This window comes from Mastigoproctus giganteus, chromosome 6, assembly GCF_048544385.1.
Source record: "Mastigoproctus giganteus isolate SK-2022 chromosome 6, ASM4854438v1, whole genome shotgun sequence".
Lineage (NCBI taxonomy): Eukaryota > Metazoa > Arthropoda > Arachnida > Uropygi > Thelyphonidae > Mastigoproctus > Mastigoproctus giganteus.
Window position 1 is genome coordinate 178,517,121 of NC_143580.1, and position 24,585 is coordinate 178,541,705.

Genomic DNA, 24,585 nt, shown 5'->3' on the forward strand with positions numbered 1-24,585 from the left:
CAGTAACTTTTCATCAAAACAGAGGGCATATTGAATACGTGGTAAAATAATGTTTTCCGTGTGATGAGCATGAAAATCCATAATGTCTGTAATAATTAATGAATAAATCAGTTTCCTAGGCAACATGTGTGTAATGCTGTAGGATGAGTAAGATTTTGTTGTCCTAGTTTTTGTTCTTACAAAAATCTCAACGAGTACATAGAACGTGCAGTTATCCACTCTTGGAACAAGATTATCAATATTCAGGGCTTGATAAGTTAAACAGCCGCTATGTATTGTCCATAATCTAATCTGTTCTTTCATAATTCTGGCAGCACTATGACATACACTAAGAGGATGTTCTTTAAATTTTTTGGAATTTTCAAAAAATCACCTCTGTGGGCATTCAGACAGTTCAAATGTTCCACTTATGTCTGCCACATTTTCTTCCTCTTTAAATTGTTTTCTGTGACCTTATCATTAGGGTACCTAGAGCAGTGCTTGATGCCCATTTTCCAAACATATTTATAGGGTTTGGTACCATATGTAAAATACTGTCAAAATAGAAAAAAAAAATTTTTTCCGATAGCACTGGCACTTGATTATTCCAATAACTTTAGTGCTAGTACAATGGTTATATTGTTGTCATTTCACAGTATGTGGGAAGGTCTAAGTTTGAATTGTAGCTCAATGAAGAAGCTTTAATGAGATTTCTTCCCCCACATCATTACCAACTAACTTGAGCATGGAATGGGAGGGGAATCCCTCCCTATCAAATTGCGATTTTTCAATAGACAAAGCAGGCTAATTGGGCACACAATTTGCAGACACCATATAGTGATAGTTCGTGGTTTTAATTGCTTCAGTGCACATAAAAAAAAAAAAGATACTGGAGTACAACTAAGAACATGTAACTTCAAAGGAAAAACAATTGTGGGACATATTTTAATTTCAACTATTATAGCAAAATTCTGAGATTCACTTGGAACTGTGTTATAAAATACTGATATTGTAGCAAAACAAATGAAACAAACATTGTAAATAGAGGACTATTTAAGCAGCAGACAATGTACAGAGGGACACAAAAACTTGTTAATTTCTCTTAACTGTTTACCTGAGTTACATTCTAATGCTGGCTATTATCCTTAGGTAATATATACAGACTGTTGATGAAGACAGATTCAAACTTGGACAATGCCACAAAAATGCACAGTCCATTGTTAATGTTGCACTGGTTTATACACTGTAATGAAACAGTTACAATGAAGTTGTAAACTCTTTTAGCCATTGTGGCCATACTGGGTATAAACAGAAATTGATTTATTTATTATATGAAACTTAAATGACATTATTTATAATGTCATTTAAGTTTAGCTATCCAAACTATAGTATGTTTAAATTTTAAATTTAGCTGTAAGTTATGACAGATCTCCATAGTGAATTTTATATATCGTAATATTACTGGAGATTATTATTGAAAATAAAATTTTAATCATTTTCAATAATAATAATAATAAGATTCTCTAGTTGTATGAACTTCATCTTAATTTAGGCTTGGAATACTAAATAGATATAATTACGATTTCTATGAAGCAACCTATAGAAAAATTATGGCATTTTAATATCATAAAATACCTGGCCCTTGTAGGTAGGTACATCGCACAATTTGTAAAAAGGTGTATGTCTATTACTGATGACAAGTCTTACAGCTGAAATCTATGAAACGTGTAAATCAACTCGGCATACTATTTTACCAGTTAAATCTTTATGCTTTTATATAAATACAAATAACTGAAAATATAAAAATTTAAAAAAAACTTTAGCACTTTAAAATACTGACTGGAGAAATGGTTTACATGTAAATGTAAGCAGTGCAGAACAAAATAATTATACAGCAATACCCCGCATAGCACTGATAATTGGTACTGAAACTGTTCCGTGTTATGTGAAACCGTGCTAATTGAGGTATAATTATAATGGTTTTAATTGAATGCATAACAGACAAATAGTCTATAAACAAATTATAATAAATCTATACACAGTTTTTACTTGATAGCCAATTAAAAGGATTTGAAATAAAAAACATTGCAAAAATTTTATTAATGAAAAGGTAACATCATGAGAGATGAGAAAAGTGTTATTGTTTATTTACGTATTAAAATAATAAAGTCGTCTCTTCATTTTCTTGGCATACAAGTCTTTGTGGCATTGAATCCCATCTTGTAAAATTTGCCATATCTTGATGCTACGTTCAACCTCCAGATCTCAATTCATAATCACCTCAAATGCCATGTCAACCCCCTGAAAAACTTTCTCCAATTCTTCCACTGAAAATTCTTTTGGTGCCACTTCAGTGTTATCCACTTCTTCATATGCAGTTTGCTAGTCAGTTTCAAGGAGGGTTTCATCATCTAAGTCATTTGCAAGTGAGTCAATGTAGTCATGTACATTGGCAGTGTCCAAAGTTTCGAATCCCAAGTCTCTTCCAATCTTTACAATGTCTTCTGCAATTGTCTAAATTTGCAATTCAAAACCAGTGAAATCATTTGCCAAATGGGGCAAAACATGCTGCCAGACAGAGTGCATGTTGTTGGCAGCGATTTCTAGCCAAGATGCAAATAAAGTTGCGATCATATTTAAAGGGATAAAAAATAAATTGTGAAATGAAAAGTTTGAAAAGCTAGCAACGTCGTCTCGTCAGGATGGAATTGTTGCACTGCTGCTGACTGCCTGAGGGGGACTATTGGCACATGCATGTGCATGGCATAATTGCAGCACCTTCATACTGGGATACCAGTGGCTGTAGGATGGTCCCTGCTGCCCTCAGGGCCAATCCCTAGCTCTACCCGCATTCGGCACAACTCCATCTCCCAGATAGGTTACTCCCTTAGCAGATGCTCAAGTAAACCCAGGCACTTTATGCCGACCTGAACAAATTCGCCGTTGACGGGACATACCAGAAAAAAATGATGAGCAGACTAATCAGCAATGACTGCTCTGTACCTAGCATCTACTTTCTGATTGAGCAGGTGCTCTTATCTCAATATTAATCTAGCTCAATCAGACTTAATTCTTGTGAGGAGTTTTTTCCATTGTGCTGAAATATGTTTGCATTTGTATAGTTACCTTTTTTTTCATTTTGTAAATAATTGTTCAAGTGTCCCAGAAGTATCAGGAGGATGTAAACCCCTGGCTTTATGGCCATGAAGGGCAATATGAATCCCCTCCCCCTCTCTCTGAGACAATAGAGTTGGCACTGCAACATTGTCACAGACTACGTGTACCTAGGCTATGACAACAGCATATATGTAGAGTACACATCTAGGATATTAAATGAGTTTTAATATGTACAGTAAATTTTTGACTTAAACTTAATCGAAAACCATATTAAAGTGAACCCCAAGCTAAGCGAGACATTGCTGTACTTTAAAACACATAACTAGTACAATATTCTATTACACTATATACTGAATACGTAAAAGATAAATTGTTTGACAATACTGAAGAAAAGCTATGCATGGTAAGTTACAATGTAGGTTTCAAATAAGAACTTGAAAAAATATAAGCAAACACTATGAAATATATATATATATATGAGGTAGATGAATTTAAGAAAAATAACTAGTGCCACATTGAAAACATACAAAGCTCCAGTCAGCATAACATAAAGTAATTCGTGAATCATATAATTGCATTTACACCACCCTTTGTTAGCAATATTTCCGAGAACACTCATTTTTCATTAATGGAAGAAACAGTGAGTACACCGATAACCTTGATGTGAATTTTTCAATCAACGGATAACCCGATATTTGATTATTTATAATGGACTTGTGTGGGGCTATGGAAAACTGTGTAAATGCACTATAATTACAAAATTCACATCATATTTAGTCATGTGACAAATTCTATACAATTCATTACCAGCTTTTTATGTGTTGCTAGCTTTTTAAAGTAGCAGTTTCTGCAAGTACCCATTCATACTGCAGTTGTGTATTTTCTTTAAATACTTCATGTCAAACAAAGAACAGAACTAGTCTTACAAATGTAACCAAAACAGGTTTAATTTATCTGCAAATTGCTTATGATTCTACAGACCAATTCTTACATTAACTCATTAATTTTATAGTATATTACTTCTAGTAAGGCCAAAAAATTATGAAATGTAATTAATTATAAAATTAAATTTTAATTAATTCTCATCGCCATCAGTTTCCATTACTAACCAATGCTTTGCATGTTCGAAAAGTGCACTAGTTATCTTAGCTAAATCCACTTACATATACAGGGTATCATGTGACTGTGCCATAACTTCGGAAGGCAATTCCTGAGGTCATTCTAAGTGAAAAATGCCATATCAACATGAGTCCGATTCTGAATAGCAATGGAACTATGGGTATTTGGAATAATGTATCTATGTACCAGCCCACAACATCCATGTATGTTTATGGAAGCAATCACAGTAGCATTTTAGTAAACAGATCACGCTACCTTGTAATAGTTAGTAATTACTATGTTTATGACAGTTTATGCTTTCCATTTAAGAATACATGGATCTACATGTTGTGTACAAGTTTTGCAATGATAATGCCAATGCTTTCACTGAAGAATACTGATAATAATTCCCACAAGGGAGAATTCACAAACTGAAAAGCTGTTAATAATATCCACTGAATTTTATAAGAGTGAGTTTCAATGCCCAATGGACCAATGACAGCTGAATATCTAAAATGGCAGGTGTGAGTGAAGGAAAACATGGTGCATTGTACAATGTAATCAATATACTGTAATATTTTTCAAATAAAAATGTTTTCCAATGCCACATTCCTACATTTCATATACCAATAGCTCTTGGCAACTATTGAGAATTTGATCCATGTATGATTCTCATTATAACATTTTTCACGCATAATGATCTCAGGAATCACTTCCTGCAGTTATGATAAAGTGGGACACCCTGTATAGTGCACAGAATTTATTTATATGCTTCAAGCTTTGAGGAAGAGAAGAGTTTTTATATTTGTTTAATAATTCTGAATTTTGTGTTCTACATATTATAATACAAAATTAACTCTTTGTGGAGGTTTCATATTACCCTCTATTAACAATTATTGAAAAGTCAGTTAAAATATAAATTTAAACACTTACCTCCACTCCTCAGTGATAGTACTTTCTTAGTCACACTTTGGTAGAACCCTCGAGTTCAAAAACTGGTGTAGATACAGGATAGCAAACGTAATATATAATATTCATGATTGTTATATAGCTGGGTGCATAGTATAACATTTTTTTATAATTCTTTTAAATTATTTAGTTGCCTCATATGAAAAATATTTTAAGTTAAAAAGTGCTTGATTATATAAACACCCTAATAAAGATTTTGTAGTTACTAAAAGCACCATCTCTATCAGAAGAAACTTAGACCAATATTGCTTATGACACAATAACACAAAGAAAAAATTGGTACCAAAAGTAAAATTATTGCAAGTTGCTGTTTTTGATACTATTATTAACAGGTAAAAAAAAAAAAAAACTTCCAAGTGTCTTCTGTGAAATATTATTAAAATTGGCTAAAAAATTTATTAATAATGATGTATTTTGGTATTAACAGCAAAAAAAAAAAAAAAAAAAAAAAAAAAAGAGCTAGTCTTCTATTAATATAAACAGACAATGTTACGAGAATAGTACTGGAATTATTTTTCAATGATCTCCTTTCAAGTCACAAAGTTTAAAGACATTCTAAGAAAGAGGTGATGTAATACTACATTTTGCAAATTTTCTTTAGAGAAACAAAAAAAATATATTTTTCTTTGATTGATGTACTGTAACAATTTTATTAAATTTCAATTTCTCTTTCAAAGTTCTTCTGGCAACCTTTTTTTTTTAAAGAGTTCAAAGGTGAATAATGAGTGCTAACTGAATAAATACATTATAAAGCAGCTTGAATATTAGAATATTGCAGTAAGGCCCGTCATCAATGCAAAAATTTACTGATACCAGATAAATAGTGAAAGTCCACTCCATTTTCATTTCAGATTTTGTTATAGACGATTTACAGGTAACCACAAAAAAGGGGGGCACGAATGCACAAGAACAGAATAAATTTAAAGAAATTGTACTATACTCACCTGCAATCCCATTTCAAAGTTTATTGAAATAAAAATGGAATAATGAAATCAAAACAGTTGACTTATTTATGTGAATTTACATAATGAATAGCTGCACCAAAACTGATTTGGTATCAAGAAATTTCCTACTGTTATCTAGGGCACTGTCAAGTAGAATGACATCACTAATCTTCTGCTGATACTATTATTTAAAACACTTAATTTCAAATTTTTTAAATCCAAATCCAATCTTTCATTTCTCCTCCATCCTATAATCTTTTATCTTTAAACATACCTTTTAAGTTACTTTCCACGAAAGAGAATTTTAACAAGTAACATACTTTTACAAGAACATATGGTTCACTCTTCAATAAACACTGACTACTGTAAAAATGGACACAGGGACATGTCAAGTTATAACTCTTCGGCTTTCCCACGTTCCATATCAAAAGCTTGTTTCCACAACGCTGAAGAATGAAAACATAACACCAAGGGTGATTAAAATGATTAATCACTTATCTAATTTTAATCACAAATGATTAAAATTACGTAAGTGATGCACAGTTGCAAAAACATGAGAGAAGTACAAATAACATTATTTCTGTAGTTTGAGGTAAAGGACCTGTCACAGATTTCTCATTATAAACTGTAATCTCACTACACTATATCACTTATAATTTAAACTACTACATGGCTTATGCTTGTTCACTAGATTTGCAAAGAGCCCCTTTTTAATCAATTTCTAATACCCAAAATACAAACCATGCCTACTGCTGTAGAAAATAATATATCAATTTTGTGTGTGTGTGTGGGGGGGGGAGACTTTTCTCTTATATTGAAAGCCACATAAGTCATTTTATTGTACACAATACAGTTACAAGGCTGTAAATTAAAGAATCTCCAAGACAGATGAACAGAAACACTGATTCAGAATATGGAAAAAAGTATTATACCTTAAAGTATGAAAGGCAACTTTGAGACCTTATTCACAGGCAGAATTAAAGTATAGTAGAGCGTCAGTTATCCGGAATAATTAATGTCATATAATGTCTTCTGGATAGTAAAATTTTCCAGATAATCAAATGTAAGATAAAATTAAATAAATTCTGTTATAACGTACTAAAAGTAAAAGGAAAAGATTTTAAATAGCGTGAAAAAATTAATTTAATTAAAAAAATTAACAATAATAACTTATACATAAAATTTCACACATTTACATATGTATGTATATTCACATAGGTATTTTCCTGCAAATTTTATGTGGAAAAAATTAAGTAATTTTTTTTAAAATAATGTTCGATCATTTTTTGTTTCGTTTGTAGTTGTGACCTATTTTTTTGCTGCTAAATCTTTCAAGTTTCTTAATAATATAAATTTGATTATATCACATTCTTCCTGGTTTTCTGCCCATTTCAGTGCTGTTTCTTTTCGTTCACATTTTACAGTAAAAAAAAACTGAGAAAAATAATCGATTGCACAGTTTCGGGCCAATATTATTTTTACCAAATCTTTAGCTAAACTAAACATATGAAATTAAGACGTGGAAAATTGGATTCACGGAAGCGAATGACTAAACTATCACTCATGGTTTCCAAGAAAACCTCAGTCCTAATCCAACATGTCACCAGATATACAATGTAAAAAAAGACAAATACTTATGTAGCATAATAAATATTTCTCTCTAATACTATCATTAATATATACACACACACACACACACACACACACACACACACACACACACACACACACACACACACACACACACACGTATAAAAAAAAAACAAGAAGAAAAACCAGCCTTTCAAATTATTCTGGTTAACTAATGTTCTACGGCACATTCATTTTAAACTGACATACACTAGAAGCTGAAAACTGAAGCAGCATACATATGTTGCAAACCAAAATATTAATACAAAAATACAAAAGGGAGGCAGAAAAACATGCCATACAAAGACATTTCTAACAAAGCAATAAATGTGTCTTTGTATGGTAATCTTAATAAGTGTAAACCTTTTCTGAAATCACCTCACCCTCAAAGTCTAGTGTATTTTTATTAGGTATGCCAGATGTTCCTTGGGGTCTACTCTTCGGTATAAATAGTTATAGATAGGTGCTGTTGTCACTATCATAAAGGCATGGATGAATTAGAAATGGAGCTGTACCCAGGGTGGTGAATCTGTTAATATTCTATTAGCAGTAGTGTGCCTCTATTGGCTACTGCTAATAGAGGCACACAATGCAAGAAAGCAAGCTTATACAGCATCAGCAAAAAAAAAAAAAGCCCTTCCCATTTCACTGATCCATTCATTCCAAACGTTTGTCTAGTTCTGCCTTGAATTTATTTAAGCTATCAACTTCCACAACAACAGATGGAAGTTTGTTCTAGCAATCAACTACCCGCTGACTAAAGACAAACTTCCGCACATCTATTCTACAACTGTCCTTCCAAGAGGAAGAATCCCATCAGCACTGAGCCTCCTCAATCTATTCAAGGTCTTATACACCTCAATTAGATCGCCTCGCTGGTGCCTAGTCTCCAGAAGCTGCAATTTTCAGAACTTAAACCCTTTCTTCATAAGAGAACCCCCATTGTTCCCTTCACCAGTCTTGTCCTTCTCTGTACTCATTCTAGCAACTCTAGATCCTTCTAAAATGAGACTTCCAGACCTGTACGCAGTAATCAAGGTGTGGCCTGACCATTGCCTTATACAAGGGAATAATTACCTCCTTATTGCTGCTCGCAAAATTCCTGTATATCATTCACAAGACCCAATGACCTACTCCGGCAGCCTGTCTGCACTGCTCAGAAAACTTCATATCTGACTGCACAATTACCCCAGGTCTCTTTCATTTTCCACTACCCTGCGTGTAACACAACATAGTTGGTGCATTTCTCTGGGGTTACTGCTACCCATATGCAGTACTTTGCATTTCTCAATGTTAAACTTCAATTCTGGAGTCAGCTAAGTGTACTCTGGCTGACCTTCTTAGGTTGGTTTGTTGGGGGTGGGGGCAGAGGTCAACTTAATGCTGGGTAACTGCCACTAGATTCCCTGCAGGGCATCAAGACCAGTACTGAAAGGGGCTGAATCAAAACCTAAAATTTATCTCATCTTTTTCAGTTAGTATAAACTGTAAGGTGACCTTTTCTAACACAATTTAACAGTAGATGTTTAAATAAGTTTTTCTGACGGCAACTAAGCTAATAATTAAAAATTATCAAGGAACCCTAAATTCTACAGTATTTGGTAATCTATATAAATACCTTACATTCACATACTACATAACTTTGAGTTGACCATGCTTTGAGTCCACATAACGATAAAATCAGTACACTGTTCTTGTATTTCTTATTTATTTTCTACACTCCTCTGATAATGTGTAGCCATCCAAGAGAATAAAACAGAATTTATTATATGTGAGGAAGCTTTAAAGTTAATGAAATCTGTGGCCCAGCTAATACTATCTGTAAGTTGGTTTTACGATACACAAAGAGGAACAAGCAAAACCATTACAATTAAAAGTGAACAAGGTGCCAGGAGCTGATGGAGTCTAAATACTTTAATTTATTGGTTGGACGTTACGCAGTGCACATGTATTACACACTGCTGAATTAGATTGTGTATGGTGGCTGTGCATTTCCAAACTTCATATCAGGTTAGTTTTTGGAGTAATTGAGGTTTTTTTTTTTTTTTTTTTAATTTAATATGATAAACTGTAGTTAATATATAGTTTGAACCCACATAGTCACATAGATTGGTTTGCTTTGTATTTAGTTAAGCATTCAGAAAGCTACAGCTATTCAGATAGCTCTTGTTATCAATATTTTGGTGGGAACTTCGTAACTTTCATTTGGTGGCTTAAATTTAACTTCTCTAGTGGTTAAAGTTTTTGCAACAGTTTCATAGCTGTAATATTTTGGTAATTTAAATTCTGCAATACATTGCAAATTTAAAATTTTGTAATCTTTCTAAATTTCAGATGATGCCTTAATAATGGTTGCTATAAGATCCACTTAAAATACAAAGTCCAAGGATATAGTGACCCAGATAGAAGTGCCTGAGGGAATTTCCAATGTGAGCCATGAGTTCATTTGCATAGCCTGTGGCATGTATTCAAAGGCTGGCTAGTTGACAAACCCTGCTCAACTGACAATTCTTTTTTTTTTTTGCACCTGATGTAAGGAGAGTATCAATCTCAAATTAGAATGTGGTGCATTATGAGAAGAATTTCAGCCATTGAAGAAACAAGTGCTTTCCCTGGAAACAAATGCAATTGGGAGCTCATGGGGGGGCCTAAGTATCTTGTGACCTGTCCAGTGCTGCACCCCAATTCAGGTTCCAGATAAGAATAGTCAAGAGCACACGGTTTTGGTTGATAGTGATCTAGTTTTATTGGGAGACTATATTTTGTCAGGGAAATCGGCAATATTTCTTGCAATAAAGATAGGTGGATCATAACCAGGGTGTGTTCACTGGGAGTAACAAGTGATGTTACCAACAGATTGTCAGATTTTAAGGAATGGGGGGGGGGGCGTTAAAAGAGAGTATTGTTATTCCCATAGACATGAAAGATATTAAATGAACATGACATGTACCATTTGTTGGATAAATACAGAGCAATGCTGAAAAAATGCTGTGAGTTAGGTCAGAATAAGTATGTCTGGAATTCAATAGGAGGATTCAATAATCAGACACAATAGGAGGCATTATATACTAAAAGCCTTGCGGATTAACTCAAGCCTCGAGGGAATCTGCAAGGCCTTAGAGGGAATTTTTTCAGTGTACCCACACAAAGGTGGGAGGAATTTATTTTGTAGCTATTATGATGGCATTCAATTGAACAAAGGTGGTGCAAGGATTTTTGTCAGAACTATTCAGGATACCTTAAGGGTTCAGCATAACTGCCAGTTAGAAGGGTAATATAGATCCACATTTATCTGATAATATGGGTCAAAGTAATGCTTGCACGCACACACACCTCAAGAATTCTTGTTTGCTGCCACAACAGCTGATGTTGGGAAGATGTTCTGAATGTAGCACCTTTATCCTAAATAACTTCAAGGGATGTGTCAGGATAGTAAACTATAGAAGAATACTTAGTCGTAACTGTGTCTACAGTGATGTCAGGAGTGTTGTCAATAAAATGGCTGAATTTGAATCCTGGTTAGGAGAATGAATGCTAGTATAACAGGGCTAACAGAAACACAGTGCCACCCGGATGCTGAGGATGACGAGTTCCACTAAAGTATGTATAAAATCATTTAGGAAAGAGAGGGCAGATAGGAGGAGTGCTGGTGGCATGCTTCTTATCAAAAGCATGCCTGGGCACGAAAAGAGCTTTTCCTGAGTCTGCAGATATGTCCGCTAGCATAGAATCTCTTATATTGTGACTACTACTTGTTACTAGGTCATTACAATATCTGCTCATCAATCAGACTCCAACAGAGTTGAAACTTTACTCTGGGATTGCCAAACACTCTAAATAAAACAGCAATATACTTTTCCAGTGAGCAGTGCATTTTATTTAGCGTACTGCAATATCAAGTCAACTCACAGTGAAGCTGCCTCCACAATATGAGATCACGGCAATAAGTAGCAAATTTAGTTTGGCTTAATCCTATATAAGACAAATTGCTTTAGACACCTTGTAAAATAATGCTTTTACCACCTATAGCAGAAGCTTTTGTCATTCTCTTAAGATATAGGGTATTACACAGAAATAACTTCTCTTTAATGCATTGCTAACCATCTCATGGAACATGCTGCATTTTGAAAGAGGTCACTCTGCATCAAAACTTTTATAAAAACTTAATAGAGTGCTACTTGAAAAGCTGGAAAAACTGTTCTTTTTAGGAAAAACAGTAAATAATCAAGTGGTTGCATAGCACCATTATATTGATTTTATGACCTTTGAGCAGGTGTATATTGTTAAACATCATGCACAATTATGGACTGCATTTTTATCAAAAATTTCTCAGGGCTTCATCTCTCTCTCTCTCTCTCTCTCTCTCTCTCTCTCTCTGCTCAAATAGAAACCTTTCTCCTTAGAAACAACTAATTACTGAAGAAAAGAAAATTTTTCCATAAATTAATCAATGAATGTTAATAGCTACTTTATTACAGACTTTTTGGACAAATCTCTGTAGACATTCTGTGATATAATGCAGATGTCAGGCGACAGCTTTAATGCCTGCATTATAAGCAAAGCGATTTAAACTATTTTCTCTCCAGTTTTTTTTAACATAAATACACTTTACTTATTAAATATATACTTTATTTACTAATGTTTTATGAGTACATAATTCTTAATAGTGGTCAAGTGCAATAAATGATCACTATCACTCTGATGTTCTAACCACGCCATCACCTCATTTATGTTTTCTAGCACTTTGCTATCTTGGTGTTTTTTTTCCGTACACAAGCCATACACATTATCTTCTGAGTCGTTCCCTATTTCACTGGCTTTCTGTTTGTTGATTGTCTTCCTACTATTCACAGAAGCTGCTATTTCTTCTTCACTCAAGTAATGCACAACTGGAGCTTGAAGGTTATTATTAGTAATCTCGTCTTTTCCAGTACTTACTTTCTCCGTGTGAATCCAATGTGAATGCAACGTCTTTCAGTGTTAATGTTTTCAGAAATTCTATAACTTGAATTGGAGTTCACAGCACCAGCAAGTAGTTCACCACAATAACAGACTTTGAAGGTGCAAATAATGCCCTGATCCATGGGCTGAATTAGTGCAGTTGTGTTCCTCAGCAGCAACTCTGATCTTGTCATCGTTTGATTTCAGAATATGAGCTGAAGGAAAAGCTGGGCTGTGATAAAACACTATGCAGTAACAGAGCCTTTTCCTCAGTGTTTTTCGAAAGCAAGTGATGCCTCACCAATGGTACAAACTCACTTTCAAACCATGAAGCAAAAATATCACTCAGCACCAAGCGTTGGAGCTATTTTTATAAATCATGGGTAGAAAGTTTGTGTTGGCATGCTTAAAACATCGGGGTCTTCCACTTTTACACAATCGCTTTAGCTAGCAATTTCCGGTCTTGTTTGTGCACACAGTAATGAAGTAATTTTCTCTTTGTTAGTTTTCATGCCTGCTTTATTGGGTTGAAGTTTATAATGTAGTGCTATTTTGTCACAATTGTACATCTGTGAATTCACCATCTTGAATCACATTAGGTAGAAATTTGGAAAATGCTTCTGCTGCTGTAATGTCACCAAATGCAGATTCACCTACAAAGACTAACCTAGGATATATCACAAGCCTTAAATCTCCAAAGCCACACTTCAGAAACTTTGTCGTCACCTCCCCCAAGTATCTTATGAACTTTAAGTGCCTGTGCTTTCAAAATTACATTATTTATCAGTACTCCTTCACTATGCTTCTGTAGAAACAACTTGTATAAGCATTGGTCCACATCACTTTTGGCACCTCCGTAGCCAGGTGGGCAGGAGCAGCAGTGCGTAACACACGCTTCTTGATTAGACCAGGGTTCGAGTCCGTGACCACCAAATACAGAGGATGCGGAAAGGTCAGGGAATGACCACCGCATATCCCTGGAGTAATATGGCCTTAGTTGCTAATGCTCCTAAAAACCAAATAACAAACAAACATCACTGTTTTCACAAAGTCTAAGACTATGAACTTAGTTTTTCTTCCTCTTTCATCCACCCGCAGATCGTTCCTTCTGGAATTCCACATTAGTGAAATATACTGCATTTTGTTGCATCACTCTTAATTCTTTCGATAATCTTTAACTTTTCTTCAACTGAATAATATATACAGCAATACCTCGCTTAGCACGGCTTCAAACAGCATGGGTTTCACTATAATACAGTTTTCAATTAAATTTAAGTTGAAAGTTTACTGTACATATTAAAACTCATTCAATAGCCTAGACACATACTCTACATATATGCTGTGTTGTTGTAGCCTAGGTACGAGTACATATATGCTGCGGTGCCATCTCTATTGTTTCATATATGCCGCACATATGACAGCAGTCCCCTCAGGCAGTCAGTAGCAACACTGTTCATTTTTCTTAATTCCATGCTGATGAGACGACATGATAGCTTTCATACTTTTCACTTTACAATTTATTTTTTACCCCTTTAAATACGATCGAAAATATATCTGCATCTTGGTTAGAAATCATTGCCAACAACGTGTTATGTTTGGCAGCATGTTTTGCCCCATTTAGCAAATGATTTCATTGGTTTTGAATCCAAGTTCAGACAACTGCAGAAGACATTGTGAAGATCGGAAAAGACTTGGTATTCGAAAATTTGGACACTGCCTATGTACATGACTGCATTGACTCACATGCAAATAACTTAGATGATGCAACTCTCCTTGAAACTGATGAGAAAATTGCATATGAAGAAGAGGAAAACAATTCTGAAGTGGCACCAAAAGAATTTTCATCAGAAGAATTTAAGAAAGTTTTTTCGGGCTTGGCATGGCCTGCGAGGCAATTATGAATGGAGATCCAAATGTTTGATGTAGCCAGTGCTTTTTTTGTAAGAAAATAGGTGCTGGTACTCATTCTTTGCCATCAGGAAAAATTTTAAATTAAAAGGATATGAAAAGTACTCCTGATGCTGTTACTTTAGTAGTAATGTTTTTAGAATAAGAGCTACAGATGAAGTATATTAACACAATTTATTAAGCATAAATTTATTATTCAAGTATATAAAAGAATAAGTAAAATGTGAGCAAAATAAGTAAACAATAATAACGTAAGTAAAAATAATTTCATAATAAAGTTTTTGTAGAATATTCCAAATTTTTATTAAGTTCTCATCTGACACCCTAAGCCAGGGGTCGGCAACCTTTTTTGAGTGAAGAGCCATTTTTGATCTCATTAAAAAAAAAAGGGAGAGAGAGAGAATCCAAAGATCTGCACCTCAGCTAAAGCTGGGAGGGGGGAGGGTGAAGGCAAGGGTTTTTTAAGAAATGGAATAGAGTGGGAAGGTGTTTATTAAAAAAATATATTTTCAAATATTATTTATTAATACTGAAAAAAACGTAACAAACATCCAATTAGGTACAAAATAATGTGACTTTTGCTGATGAACTTCTTGAGCAAGTGTCTCTCAACATCACGCGAGATGTCGTAATTAAACATGCTCGCATTGTTCAGACGACAGTTTCTTGATTTATTTTTCATATAGTTCATGTTCAAAAATATTTGCTCGCAGAAATACGTCGAACCAAAAACTGAGAGTAGTACAAGCGCAAATGTTTTCAAATTTATATACGGGTCTGGTAAGCTACCCCACGCATCGAACACAATTCGGTCTGCATTTTAAACTCATCTTTTTCAAATTGTGCTCCATGCGAGCTGTAAAGTTAAAAAATCGCAATTATGTGTTAAAAGAGCTGCATGCGGCTCGCGAGCCGCAGGTTGCCAACCCGACCTATGCCGACTTCTTTTCTTCCTCTTTGTGTGTCGGTTGCTGAATGACATTTCTGAAGCAGCCACAAATCGACATATTTTGCTGGATTGAAGCGGGTCAGCAGTGGGCCTACAATTTTAAGAAACTGTTTTTGTCATCAATGAAGTGCTGGTGATCAGATTAATTTGTGAAAATCCTCATTCACATTCATTCAATGAAATTGATATCGTACTCAGAGCGTTCATTAAATTCTTCAATTCTTCCAAAGCCTTCTTATCAATATATATCCCTGAAATCCACGAATTGCATCTATTTCATTTAACTGTAACCTAATTGACAATTTTCTAACTTCACTTTCACAAAATGCCAACAATTCATGTTTAGAAGAATTAATACCTTCGTTGTCCTCATTTTCTGTCTCTCGTCATCAGTATTGTCACTAGTTCTTAAATTTGAATTTTTTCTTTCTTTTTTTTTAAACTGTCCAAAATGTCGGTGTCATTCGGATATTCAGGTACTGTGACCATGTAAACAGAGATAGGGAAAATTTACGGTAAAATGTGGATAATGCACTTCCGCCAAACAATAGATTATTTGTTCGGATAATAGAAAATCACTTTTCTAATTTTCGAATGGAGAGCATACAGTTGATTCTCAAAGGTATCCAACCTACAGCCCGCGAGGAAAGTGAACTAAAACAGCATTTTAAATTTTGTTAATTATCAAAAAACTTCTCATTAAATGTTTTGTTCAGTAAATGTAATTGTGTATTGTACTTAATAAAATTTTTGAATATTTTCAATTTTACTTTTACATACAAGATATGGAAAATGTAACACACTAAAGAAATCTAACTTTGAATTTTTTTGAATATGGCCCCTGTACAGTAAAAAGGTTGGACACCACTGTAGTAACAGAAGATAGGCCAGAGAGAGCCCATTGGGAATACACTCTGATCTGCTCACTCTTGACTAGAGCGACTCCTCCATATGTGGAACAGGTTTTCAGATAGGTTTTACCAGGTACCACTAAGTTGTAAAATGCTTTAGTTCTCTTAATTCATGCAGCAGGACTAATTGCCTAAATTGCCTGAAGGCCAGAAATGCGCACCGAGTTAATTCTCTCCTGATTCGTTCGCTATATGAAAATTTTATTTTGAAAAAATTATTTTGACTTCCAAGGGGAAGTCAAAATAATTTGCTATAAAAGGACTTCATTAAACAGAGGTTCGACTGAGTAATTTAGAATTATAAAAATGGTTATACAGTTTTATATAGAAAATATCTTATCAATAGACAGTAAAAAATGCAAATTTGGTTAAATAATTTTAAGCTTATTTGAACAGTAGGGAAACGTTGAAAAAAATTTACAAAATATTACAAATTTCGAAGTGCACTGCATTCAAATGTCACACGTCACTGTTAATAAAGGTGCCGTCAGTACTGTCCCAAAAAAAGCACTGGATGCGATGTAGCATCTAGATAGGGCAAATTTTATAAGATGGGATTCAATGCTACAAAGACTTGTACGCTAAGAAAATGAAGAGATGACTTCACCAAACTTTGTTTTTGAAATACCCAAATAAACAATCAAGCTTTTTTCTCATCTCTCATGTTACCTTTTAATTAAAAAAATTTTTGTAATACTTTTTATTTCAAATCCTTTTAATTGGCTATCAAACACAAATTGTTTATAGATTTATTATAATTTGTTTATAGACTGTTTCTCTGGTATGCGTTCATTTAAAACCCATTATAATTATACCTCAGTCAGCACGGTTTCACATAACAATGAACAGTTTCGGTACCAATTATCAGTGCTATGCGGGTATTGTTGTATATATATTTTTGGTGGCCATTACTTCAGTCCTACTGATTTACTAATATTGCCATGCATTTATTTCTGATGCCCTAGAATTTACCACGTGTTGAGAAAACTAAATCAAAACCAAACTCTCTGGCCTATCATAGTGCCAAAGTGAAATCGTGATTTCTCCCTAAATCACTTGTCAGTCCATGTATATTTTTGTCCAGTTTAGCCCTTAACTATAGTTTTTCCTATTCTAAGTGTAACCTCTAGTTGAAGAAGTAGCAGAGCCTTTTCTATATGTTCTTTTAGAAAGCAAGTGTGCTGATGTTTACAAAAATTTTACTTCTAACTAATGTAACACGCTTAATGAATAATAGCCGTATTCCCCACCAAAGGTAGCTGTTTGTAATTAGCATTCCACTGATATACTCTTTTACTGCATCTCTATCTGAGGGGGGAAAAACTGGGTATCTAGAATAATTAGTCTCTGACAACACCTGTTGTTAACAAAAATTTCTGAAATTGAATATATCAAAATGAACATACAGCAAATTTTTAGCTAATTTCACCTCTTCGGAAATACGGTAGTAGATGTATAGTTAGATATGAGTACATATACAGTATTCACTTTTCCAGTTATCAATACATGAAATTGCTAGTTCTTTGAACACACCAATTTTTTTTCATAATAAGTTTTGGAGGACATGATCATACCTACAGCAAATCCAAAACTTCACATAGAGCTTACACTGTATAATGCATTTAAAATAGTAGGCAAAATAGGGCAGTGAATGTCACACTGTTCACAAAAAGCAACAAATAATCCCATTATCTTCCAACAAATTTCTACATGTGACTTTTAAAAAAAATTCATGGTGAAATGTCAACCAGAAATTGCCAATTTTTACATATTATGCATTTTCCAGATTTGTACATTTTTCTACAAAAATAAAAATATTATCAATCTGGAAAGTTACACGTGTGTGTGTGTGTGTGTGTGTGTGTGTTTTAATGTTATCTCAGCACTGAGGAGAGTATAAAATTTTGAAAATTTATAAAAATGGAAAACACATAAATGCTATTAAATTTTAATGTTTTTAATTTTGACTTGGCCACCCAACATTGAGGTTAAATCATTGGAGGGGGAAAAAAAAACATCTAAAAGAATATTGGGGGAGGGGGGAGGATCATGAAATAACACAGCACAATTTCCAACAACTATTAATGTCGTGCTTGATTTAGCTTCATCAAGTTCAGGATATGAATTCCATAGAATTTTGTATGCCAAAATTGAACAATATCAATAGGTTCAACTTAACTTCCAAATGGCCACGGTAGCCAAATAGTCAAGCACGAGGATGCATTAGTACACGTGGTTTGAGTGACTGTGGTTCAAGCCCATGACTGTTGAATATGGAGCTGTTTGAGAGTAAATGGGCCTGTTGTACTGGAATCCACAGTGTAGAGGATATAATGATAATGTATATATCCAGTAAAATATCTAACTTTAATTCTAAATACTTTGGAGCTTTCGAGGCTGAACGTGCCTCTTTATCAACAAATAGAATGGAAACTTTAGAGAAAAAAATTATTTAATTGACACAGTTGTGCATGCAGTGAGGTGTGTGAGGGCACGAGGTAGGCCATTCAACCATTAAACTGGTGTTCACTGTTGCTGCAGTTTTGCCTCCAGCGCTTATCTAGACTTAAAATAGTTGCCTCCAAGATGGGGTGTAGTCTCATGCTTTTGCAGCGGTTCATGGATTTCGAATTACACAATATATTATTAAGTGACACTAACCAGACGCAGTAGCAAAAGTGTCGGGACTGGTTAATCACTTCGTAGTCGTGCTTGGGATTGGGGCCATGGTGGGTCGACCAGAAGTGTTCCACGATTGTGGACTGATCGGTCTCAGCAAGCTGAATCGATCTGTCGTGTTCTGCAAGGCGGCCTTGAAGACGTCTCGAGGTCTCTCCTATGTAGCAGCTGTCACAATCTTTGCAGGCTATGCGGTATACTACACCACTGCGGAAGAGAGGGGTGACCGGAGTCTACATTTGAAACTAGAGAATGTAAGTTTCTACCAGGCAGCTGCACGCATTTTATGTGGTATTCTCGGAGGATTTTTAAGATCCAGCCCGACATGCCCGGATAGTAGGGAATGTAGGCAGTAGGCACTTTGTCCTGAGTTGATGGCGGTCTCGGGAGGACTGTGAGCTCCTGCACTTGTAAAAGCACTTGTCCCATATGTGGGTTGGATAGCCACAATTGATCAAGTCTGTCTTCACTCTGGAAATCTCGTTGCACCTAGCTTCATCTGTGCTGGAGTGGCTCCAATTCTTTGTCCTGAGTTGATGGCAGTCTCGGGAGGACTGTGAGCTCCTGCACTTGTAAAAGCACTTGTCCAATATGTGGGTTGGATAGCCACAACTGATCAAGTCTGTCTTCACTCTGGAAATCTCGTTGCACCTAGCTTCATCTGTGCTGGAGTGGCTCCCATTCTTGGATGTCCTGATAAAACTTGTGGGCCCACACCACACCTAGAAACCTCAGTATACCGTAAGCCAATGTGGTGCGGACAGTTCAACTACAAACCCCTAGCCATCTCAACAGCACTGCCTACACTCTATTCTCCAGGGCTTGGAGTATAGAGTGCGGGCAACACTGAACACCAGTTTAATGGTTGAAGCCTAACTCGTGCCCTCACATGCACAACTCTGTGTCCGTTAAATAATTTTTTATCTCTAAAGTTTCCATTCTATCTGTTGATAAAGAGGCACGTTCAGCCTTGAAAGCTCCAAAGTATTTATAATTAAAGTTAGATATTTTACTGGATATATACGTTATCATTATTTCATATGGAGCTGTTTCTTGTATTCTCTCTATCTTATGAACTCCTCTTCTGACCGTGTGATCGTCCTGGAGTATAAACAGAAAATTTATTTTCATGTCGTCCACTATTATAACCTATGTTAACAATATCTTATAAACAAAGATAAGAGTTGGCAGCAATTAGTGGATGATTTATAAAGCAGCTTTGAAGCATCAGTTGAAATGACCTTCATAAACATATGTATGCACTCCTGACCACAGGCAAAAATTGTATATACACTTTGCAAAAGGTTAATAATAATAAAAATATACCATAATTGGAAAAAAGAGAAACAATAATTCTATCCATTCTATAATATCATTTTCCAAATTATAGAATACCAAATTTCTGTTCAGCCATACAAAGTTATCTCGAATTACCAATTTTTTTTTTTTTTTTTTTTTTTTATCTAAGGCAAAATATCACTACTGTAAATATTACTATAACTGGATTTTTGAACGGGATGCATAAAACACTAACTTTTGAGCTTTGTTACGATACAGACTGCATTCAATTATCACAATAATTTTCTGAAAGAAATCATGCACAATTCTAATTAATATCCAGTAAATTCCCATAGCCTAAAATACCATCTTTACAAAATTTTCTCTTAATTTTGGAGAAAAAAATTTCGGCAATTTTATAATGTTCATCTTCATTTGGAAAAAGTAAGATAAATAACATCAGTAGTACATTTACAGACTACTATAGAGAAACAACAATTCATGGTCTCTTCAGATAATAAACTAGGGTGAACTTTTCACAGCACTGTGAACAGTTTGCAGAAAAATACAGCTTCCGTTAAATTAGTAAATTCACAAGTAACATATTGTTGATGAAGTCAACAATACAAAGACAGTAGTAATTCAATGCTTGGGTATAATACTACCGTATATTACTATTGTATAATAGTGCATGGGTACTATTTTGCTTCAATGACAACTCATCTCAGTTACCCCAATTATTCACTCTACGATTCCTTTCACTTTGGGGGGGGGGGGCAGGGTTTGTATTAATACAGGCCCCCTTAAATATTCCTTGTCAGAGAGGGAGGCTCCTCATTTTTGATTTTCTGTGGTTTAACCTTCTGTTGCTAACATGGTGTTGACACTAATTTTTTTTAACTTTTTTAAAGTTTTAAATAAAACATTTAAAATTTGTATATTATATCAAATCCTCCTGTGTACCTTTGCCCAACAATATTCTCTAACTGGCTATATGGTATTATTTTCTGTTTTCATTTCAACGTACTTATAAGACATTACATAAACAGATGTCAGTGAGCAAAAGCATGTATTTTTCTTCTAGGCAATTCCCGCTCCCATGTGACACCCAAAAGACACCAGTGATAGGGGTCTAATATTTCCATAGAGCTTTCATTTTGCTGGCTGAAGATGAATAGCTAACAAAAATACAGACATTCAAGTTGTGTGTAGGTTTCAATCTGGGGATTAGTGGCCTTAAATTTTAAAAAAATATGATAAAATATTTTATTTTCATCACTACTAGTGTGTCATTTTCATTTGATATTTTTATCAAATGAAAGCAAATCATAATTCATAGATTACCATTTTCAATTCAGTAAAAAAACTAAAAATTTTTTTTTTAAAATTAAAACAAAAATGGGATCACACAGATGTCATGAAAGCATCCTTGTTACAACTGAGAGTGTGTGATAATAAGATAAAATCTCTTTATCAAATTCTGCTGGTTCTATCATTCTCCTAACTCTAAAAAAATCACTCAAAGCTATTTGAGAAATCACTGAAAATGTTAGAATCTTATAAAAGTCTAACTTTCCCAAAGGTGATGTAATTTTCCTTGGCAATTTAAATATAACTCAAGCTGGCTTAATTTTATAGTTAGATAGAAGCTGAATGAGATGCGGAGGCTTTTGCAATTGCTAATGACCTTACAAGCTTGTTCATTTAGCAGAATATAAAGCCTAAACCACACACATCCAACAGCTCATGACTTTTTCCCTCATCAACAAACCTTTAAAGTGCATGTTTGATGTTAATGAGCATCTGGGTACTTCAGATCACAGCTTGGTAATGGTCTTATTTCCTACTGAGCTGCTGTCTCATGACCATTCTCAGCTGCTTGTCATTTGGAATTACAAAAATTACAAATGTGATTTACATAACTTCTATTACACTTTAACACAGTTGGATTACTGTTTTAAATATTCTGATCCTAGTCTGTTCATTGTGTCAGTGAAATTATTCTTATAGGGATAAAATCTATTATTCCAAATTCCACCCTAAACATCATCACTTATACGAACCACTGTATCTAATATTTGTGCTATGGCTGTTCAGGATAAGAATACAGCATACTGCAATTGGCACGTATCCAAATCTCCAGCTTCATTTTCAGCCTGCAGCCAACCCCATGACAGTTGCAAAACAGGTATTAATCAATCCAAAACTTGATATACAACAAATTAAAAGGAGAAAAACTTACTTCTTGTCCAAACAGTAATCAAGAATTATTCTATCTGGCCAAAGCTACTATCTGTAACTTCCCTCCATTAATACTTCCACCTCAGTTACAAACTCATTGTTTTACTGCACCCTTGGCTAAAGAAAAAGCTGACTTATTAGCATCTTACTTTTCTTCTTCTTCTTTTGTAATATGTAGTCAATACTCTTGATTGTGGTAAATCATTTTTTAGCATTTCCATTTTATTATTTTTTAAACGAAAACCCCAAACACAAAAGGTATTAGGAACCTACAGTACTTAGTACCGTGCATGGGTTGAAAGTTGAGAAGACTGAAAATACTTGTTGACAGACAAAAAAAAAAAAAAACACACGCACGTGTATATTTAAATAACGAACAGCTAAAAACGGGATCATTAATTAAAGAAAAATAAAGTAAAGCAAACATCAGAGGCAGAAAATTGCACATTCCTCCACATGATGCTGGAAATATAAAACTAAAAAGAAATGAAACTAAAAAATAAAATTAAAATAAAACTAATGCCAGTAGTATAGCAAAACAGTTGAGCGAAAATAGTCAAAATTAATCGTAAAAAATCAAACCAATAGGGAGGGAAGGGAAGAAAGGTAACAAGATTAAAAATATTGTAACGGAAATGCTCCAAAATAATTCAGAAAATCTTGTAAATAATATTCAGGAATTTTGCTAGTAAGGATAAGGAGGCAATTATCCCTTTGTATAAGGTAATGTATAAGGCAAGCATACTGACAGTATGCTACTCCAACTGGATCTAGATAAGTTGGGAAAATGGGCTGAGAAGTGGCAACTGAAGTTTAACAGTGACAAATGCAAAGTACTGCATATGGGTAGCAATAACCGAAGAGAAACGTACCAACTGTATGGTACTACACTCAGGGAAGTGGAAAGTGAAAAAGACCTGTGGGTAATTGTGCAGTCGAATATGAAGTTCGCTGAGCAGTGCAGACTGTCAGGGCAGGTCATGGAGTCTTGTCAATGATATATAGAAATTTTGCTAGCAGGGACAGGAAGGTGATTATCCCGTTATACAAGGCCAGGCCACGCCATGGGTACTGCATACAGGTCAGGAGGCCTCGTTTTAGGATATGATGTAGAGTTGCTAAAAGAAGTATAGAGAAGGGCAACAAGATTAGTGAATGGAACAAAGGGTTGCTTAAGATTTGCAAATTACAGTGCCTGGTGACTAGGCACCTGCGAGGTGATCTGATTGAGGTCTATAAGGCCTTGAATGGTTTGTAATTCTGATGGGTTTCTACCTCTTGCTCAGATAACAAACCCGAGGTGGGGGGCTAGATTCGAATTGAGGAACGGTGGAACAAACTTCCATCTGTTATTGTGGAAGTTGATAGATTAAATAAATTCAAGGAAGAACTGGACAAACTTTTAGAGTGAATGGATGTGCAAAATGGGATTTTTTTTTTTTTTTTTTTTTTTTTTGGCTGATACAGTATAAGCTTGCTTTCTAGCATCATATGCCTCTACTAGTGCTAATATAATGCTAATGCTAGCATCTACTCTGTTTAAAGGAATGTTACCTTTTCAAAATAAATTCTATCTACCAAATAAAGCCAGCACTGCTGAGAAAAATTTCTCCCACAAGCCACAGAGTTAATCTGCAAGGCTTTCATCATAAAAACCCTTATGCCATGTCTCAGCAGATATGCACACTAGGACATTGTGCTACCTCGCAACATTTTTTAACATGAACTTACATTTCATAAGCAATTCAATGGTTCATTTAAGCTTTAAATGATCAGCCCCCACATTTATTACTATGAACCCACTGGTGCAAGTACAAGCTGATAAATTGTTTGTTTCGTCATCAGTATTTGGACCCAGTAGACACTGGTTCTATTCCATTTGTATTTCTAATAGAATATATTCTGTCTCTCTTAGAATTCAGTCCCCAATTAAGACTACCTT

General features: G+C 34.6%; 1 protein-coding gene across 2 annotated transcripts in view; it reads right to left on the minus strand.

Annotated features, from left to right (window-relative positions):
- The window catches only part of LOC150084776 (transcription factor YY2-like), a 294,908-nt gene that overhangs the window by 80,758 nt on the left and 189,565 nt on the right, over positions 1-24,585 (minus strand). The window contains exon 6 of one of the 2 annotated variants that reach the window (XR_016547074.1): positions 5,128-5,189. The exons of the other annotated variant lie outside the window; for it this stretch is intronic. The gene's annotated coding sequence lies outside the window, so the exon portion shown is untranslated. The remainder of the gene's footprint in view (positions 1-5,127; positions 5,190-24,585) is intronic. 2 annotated transcript variants of the gene reach the window in all.